The sequence below is a fragment of the Colossoma macropomum genome, unplaced genomic scaffold (assembly GCF_904425465.1).
Source record: "Colossoma macropomum unplaced genomic scaffold, Colossoma_macropomum, whole genome shotgun sequence".
In the NCBI taxonomy this organism is placed as follows: Eukaryota; Metazoa; Chordata; class Actinopteri; order Characiformes; family Serrasalmidae; genus Colossoma; species Colossoma macropomum.
The window spans coordinates 49,255,218-49,262,376 of NW_023494792.1; positions in this window are offsets into that span (position 1 = coordinate 49,255,218).

The window sequence follows — 7,159 nt, forward strand, 5'->3', positions numbered from 1 at the left end:
TTCAGCTGTTTAAACCACCTTTGGGGCCAAAAGAGTTTTAATGCATGCAATCGTTTGGATAAGAAAACTATTAAAACATTATTTATGCAAAACCTTTTTTATACCAAGAGAGAAACTTTGGTGAACACAAAGGTAAATGTTGTAAAATATACCTGAAGTATTAGCAAATAACTCTTTTAACGAAACCTTTGCAGGCTGGGCTGTTACTTCCTATAAACAGTATAAGCAGATGCTTCAGGCCACTGAGCCATCATGGACAACAGAGTTCTTTTGTAAACGTAATTTGTAATGACATATCAATTTTTTCATGACTCATTCATTCTTACATACAGAATAATGTTGTGGGTAGGAAGCCCCAAAGAGGTTGGTTGTAGATAGCCAGAAATGTTACAGGTTGGATTTCTTTGTTACTTATTTAAAGAGTAACAGCAAAAGTCAAACATTACTCTGAAAATTACTAGAGAAGGAAGGTATCCCCAAGCTTTAGGCAGCGTAAATAGAGAAGAAATAAGAAAATCCCCTTCCTGTCTGTTAGAAAGAACTGAATGAAAATTCTGTGTCGCCTAACAAACCAAGCTAACATTCCCCTCTGGACTGTAGAGACTGTAGACGGTGTGTTATCTCTGCTGTGTGTTGTAGCAGTATTGCTTAACAACTCCCATATGGTATTTGGGCCTTATCTCAATGGGCAATCTAACCCGATGGAGAGTGCACTCCACTGGGCTCCTGCTGCTGCTCGGGCAGGTAAGCTGAACCCAGGCCTTGAGTTACGCTGAGCTCTCCGCCTTTCTTTCCAGGTCACTGCTTTGCGCTGTCTGACTCTGAAAGAGCACAAGAGGGGCCCTGTCTGTGGCGGCTGGTTCATCATAGCCCCCCTGCTGTCCAGACCCAGCGTTATAGCTCCCAGTGCACCCCACTGTTTGTGTGAACACTGCACTCAAGCCAGTCTAAACACAAACACTTTAAGAGTGAATGGGGAGCAGACTTAACCTTTAGATGTCGACCGGTGTTACTTTCATTCTGCTGTTCTATTAAAATGTAACTATGTAATTGCAATTTTTTTGTACAATTTCTTTTAATTTAATTAGAGTGAGTTTAGCAATGAATTACACTGACATTCAATATACATTCTGTATGTACAGGGGGCCAAATCTGGTTTGACAGAGCGGGGTGGGGTGGGGGGGTGTTAGGAGGCTACAGCAATTCAAATATAAAACTGTGCACAACTAGAGTGATATCTCATCTTTTAAAAGTGTTAAGAACATGTCCAGTGCAGGTTTGTGCTTCTTTTGTTTTGTTTTTACTGACTATAACTAAACAAAACAATAATCCGTTTTGGGTTAAATTAGACTTTTAAACTGAATTTGACAGCTATGTAATAACTGATTTCTGGCAGCACTTCTGCAACTCAGCTATGTACTTTTCTTGTCAGCCCCCAAAATTATCTTGCATAATTTCAAAAAGTAATTTGCACTTCTGTGTATGAGGAACTTTAAATCTGCACTTCTGACTCCATTTGTTTCAATGCCTAGCGATGACAAAAAATATTGCAAAAGTGCAAAGGATGGCTTTTCTTTGCAAAAACACTAACTTTTCGTCTAGTTCAAATCATAATAACATACAGTGGACCCAAAAAGTACATGGACACTTTAACCATTTAATCACTGGTAAATGTTAATTTAAAAAAATACAGTTGTTTTACAGAAAAACACTGTTAATATAAAGCTGATGGTAGTTGGAGAATTCCAACCAGACTACAGTATGGCTTCTGTAAAGTACAGGGGTGGAAACATTGAAGTCTGGGGCTGTTTATCTTACAGTGTCAGTGCCTCAGTGTCAGTGAGCTTGATCCATTGATGGCACCACGAACTCAGAAGTTTACAAATATGTTTTGGATGCAAACCTGCGGAAATCTGCAAAAAATAATTATCTGAAACAGACCAGCCGGCTTTTAGAAGAATACTTTTTCAAAAAGAAAATGACAGTCTTCACTCTAAAAATGCTGGGCTGAAAACCTGGATTATTTGGCAACCCAGCACCAGGTAAATACTATACAGAACACATGCTGGGTTATTTTCACCCAGGTGGTTAGTTTAAGTAAGTTAATCATTGTGTTGGGTTGTTACAATAACCCAAATCAGGAGTCTTTTTTACTCAATTTTACCATGGATGTTGGGTTTTTTTTTTCAGTTGATTTGTGTGTGATAATAATAACAATAATTATTACAACAAGAAGAAGAACAATAATACAACCTATTGGTTCTTTTTGACATGATTTTATTAGTTATAATTTAAGAACTTCTGAAATTGAATTAATCAGCATATCAAAACAATAAAACATTTGAAGTAGACATCAACAGTCTGGAAGAGGATCCGCTGTTCCAAAGTTTGTCCATTCACAGCAACAATATATTGACAATTCCCAGTTTCAAGCTCCAAGACAAAGTGTGTTCTTCTGTTTCTCTGGACTCAGATACCGCACCACGTCGGTCCCATCCTAACAAAAAAAAAAGAAAACATAAAAGCGAGAACTACTAGTCCAATTTTACTAATACAAACACAACATTGAATGAATACTTTAAATCTGCAATTTCCACAAAAAGCCTTCACCTGTTTTGATGACTTTAGCATGAGAAATGATTAATATGAGACATGCTTTCACCCCAAGTGTAGCCAGTCAGCATGTTTGGTGTCTGAAGTTTGCTTCTTTAGTTTTGCACTGGTGCTACGAGGCTAACGTAGCTAAAAATAAAGGAAATGCATTTATAAATCAACATGCTTGCCTCAAAACTGTGCTGCTAAGTAATCTCAAATAGACCTGTTTAAGTTGTTTCTGATACTGTATTTAGAGTGTTTCAGACTGGCACCCAGCCAAGGGAAGAGGAAAAGGGAGTGAGGGAGGGAGGTAGAGAGAGATTCAACACTTACACAGGATACAGGTCAGGGAGGCTGTAGTGAAGCAGGGGTGAACGAGGACGAATAAAGTAAGGAGGGTGTGTAGACCACCGCTGAACTAGTGAGTGTGAGAGCAGGGTAAATAGTTGTGGAAGGAGGCCCCGTTCACCACTGAGAGTGTGTCTTTCACATGCGGAGACTGTGTACACATGGATATGACATGTTTCAGCACATATTCGACACAAATGAACGCAGACCAGGCTATTATTTTAAGCTGGCTTTCACCGCCTGACCTGCAGTGTTAACGGGAGCTATGTGGGGCTGCGACATGTGTTTATTTGTCAGTTATAGACACATGTATGTGTGTGTGAGTGAAAGTCTGCATGTGTGTATGTGTGTGTGTTTATGTGAGCGCTGAGGCAAAGAAAAAAAGTGAAAAGCTGTGCAGTGACCCATGTAAACGGGCAGAAACCTGATCAGGCTAGAAAGACAGAAGCTCTACCCCCCCTCCTTCTTTCTCCTACTGTTCCTCCCTTGCTTTCTTTCTCTTCCTCTGATGCCTGCTGCCCGCCTTTCCCTGCAGCCACAGCACACTGAGACGAGGGGCCGGGTTCTTTTGGCCCTGCAGGACCCCGGGGCCCCGTGACCCAGGTGGGAGACTCCCTCCACATCCATCAGGAGGAAACAGGCGCAGGGGGAGGGAGCGCATTGTTACACACTTGGAACAGGCGAGTGACTTTAGGAAGGCCTAACCTAAGCGAGCCTCCACGCCGCCGTAAACAAAAGGGTCATTGTGGTTGCAGGTGAAAGCAGTGAATGAGCCGTGAGAGTAAATGTGTATACAGTCCGCACGCAAACTTTAGTAATGCCAGATTCCCACAAAAGGTTGCAAACAAGCGGACAATAGAAACTATGATAAAGAAAGGGCCAGCAAAACCAATTAGCCAAAATTGTTCCCAATGTACTAGGAGGAACCCGTGCAATAGTTTATATTGTATATGGACTGTATATGAATTGTATTGTATATGCACTTACAGTGCTAGTCTGTATATATACAGTGAGGGGAAACCAGTATTCTTTTGTTATGTAATATACTTCCAGTGCTTACATCCACTTCACATTTACACACACATAATGTATTTTGACTTTGTACTTAAAAAATGAAAAAAAAATGTATTCATAAGCATTAAAAAAGAAAAGTATATTAAAGTATTCACACTTTAAATATCGCTGCTGATGGAACAAAACATTGTATCTTCAAAACGATAACTTTACAGAAGAAGACAAAAATATACTTTACTTTTAATGTAGTTCAATGGAACCTGACACTTTTTTTAATAATTTTGGGCCGTTTCTTTTGGTTGATTCATCATGAAATTTACACATGATGGAAAGGGCAACAGGCATTTTCAAATTATGTGAAAACTGAAAAATGGCAAAAATGAAGATACAAGGTTTTGTTCCGACAGCAGTGATATATATATATATATATATATATATATATATATATATATATATATATATACATACATATACACACATATATGAGCAGCCTTATGTCTGTGGAATTTGTTCAAGACATGTTAAACAATGGGCGGTCACAGTTATATTTGTTGGACTAATGCCAAGATCAGGCCCAGCCTATACATTACAAGTCACTGGTTTGACAGACATGATCATGTAGGGCTGGACAAAAATTGGCAGAACAGAATGTTCTAGGTATAATCACATCACATGCACAGTACAACACACATGATACTGAATATAATGGCATATAACACAGCACTAAACACATAGTAGTATATTTGTTCAGTGGGCACCTGAAAAGAGTTGCAGAATGACCTGGAAGTAACAGGAACCACAGTGGCATAGACAACAATAAGCAATGAACAGAACCACAATCATCTTCATTCTAATACCCCTCACCTCTTCACTAAACTCTGTAAAAAATCAAGCACAGACATGTGGGTCCAAAATCTGCACACAAGCATTTTGACAAATCAGAATTCTTTTGGAACAATGTACTCTGGTAAGACAAAAACAGAAATATTTGGCAACAGGGGTGTGGCCAGAACTTTCACAATGGGGTGGCCAGGTTAGACCCAGTGAATATATTGAGGTGGCCAAGGAAAACAGTGGTTAATAACATTCTTCTGTGTGTATATTTAAAACTGAGTTGATGTATTTTATTAATTCAAGAAGAAATTATGTGCACATTTGAAACAAGTAAATTCAGTACTTCAGTACAGCAAGATTCATATTTTAGGTATATATGGAAGTTGATTATTTAGGGTGCTCTTGCTACAAATCACTCATGAGTCTAATGATAAAGCGAGTCAAACAGCAAAGTAATGTTGCAAGCGAACAGTTTTTGGCTTTGAACATATTCTGTTTAGCACTGGATTCACCTCAGATGGATCTAGCCCGAACACACACATACTCACCTCAGCTGGGAAAAACAGTTAGTTAACATGGCAAAGTGGAGTAATTTTGGACAGTTAACACACTTACCTAAATAACATTATCGTGTGTTAACAACATTTTTAGAAGCAGAAAGTGATTTTGTTTCAGTTTTTGATAGTGTTCTGTAAAAAATATTGTTTATTTCTTGTATCATTTTTACTGCTGAACTACATATTATATTGGATAAAATTTTTAGAGATTGACAAGAAAACATAAGCACTGTACCATATCGAAGCAGATGTTAACTGTGTTTCCTAATGTTTAAACCAATGCTCACTGACTCATTGATTCACAATGAACAAGGACTGCATTAAGGTTTTGTCGAGTGTTCTCACCGGTTTGCCCAGCAGGGTAGTTAATAATAGCCGTCTATACTGATTATTGAGTGTAGTGTGATCAGACTTGCAGCAGACTGGTAACTGCCCTGATAACAGATTTTCCCCATAACTGTTCACACAGAATAGGGAGGACAACCTTTCTCAGGTGTCTGCTTTATTGTTGATGGCTGCAAAACTGAGGTGGCCAGAGGGGTCGCAGTGGCCAAGCTTCACTCTAAAAAGGCACAGGGCACCCTGTCCACCCCTTAGTTACATCAATAAACATCATCAAAGGAAACATGAATGAAATGATGTACCAGGAGCAGGAATGGGAGAGACAAGAAGAGACAAGAAGCTGTGATACTAAAACACAAGAAAACAAGTAATTGATGTAGAACGATCCAGTAAATCAGATCAAATGCAATATCGTTAAAAACTATACAGCTGTCTTGGACAGGCCCTGGTCATCAAGTTATTGGCCCCCAGGGACAAATCTTTGGTGGGCCCCTACCTAACTACCTTACAATAACACAATAAGATTTCTCAATTTCAACATTTGATATGTTGTCAGTGTACAAAATGTCTTTGTAATACATTTTTTAAATTAAATATAAAGTATTAATGATTTGTACATCACTTCATTCTCTTCTCATTACATTTTGCACAGTGTCCCAAGTTAGAAATGGGGTTGTACTATTGTTATATATATATATATATATATATATATATATATATATATATACATACATATATATATATATATTATATATATATATATATATATATATATATATATATGTGTGTGTGTGTGTGTATATATGAAAATAGCCTTGGGTTCTATTCCCCTGCTGGGACGCATAAGCAAATCCTAACCACTCCACAGGCAAGTGTGTAATGATTTAAGCATGCAGTTTGCATTTTGCTGTGTGGTGTGGTGGAAGCTTCCATTACTTGATGCCACAAAGCTAAGGAAGCAAGTACCAAACACATCTTTACTGATTGACTCAGGGGAGAGGATTAGGATGATTCCAAGGGCCTTGAACAGACGAAACTGCAAAGATAATTTTTTTTTCTTGTGATTTTTAGGCATACTAAAAATTTAAATTTAAACCGCTTCATTCATTAAGTAATAACTCAAGACTACATCTTTGCATGCTGTCAGCCCTCCAATGGATCCCTCTGTATGGTTTAGGCCTGTGATGGTCTGTAAGAACGACAAAAAAAAATTAATTCTAATGAAAATACTGGCAAAAAAAATAATCACCAGAAAAAAGAACAGTAAAAATAGGGAAGATAGTCTCACAGTTTTTTTATAGGTAAACATGAGTTATAAAGATACTGGAGCTGTTAATAGAAATGAAGCTTATCATCACTGACAGAACAAAATGTTGTATCTCCATTTTTGTTCTTTTTTATTTTTTTAAAGAATTTGAAAATACCTGTTGGAGGTTACAACTTGTTACAACTTGTCTAAAATGACTTAG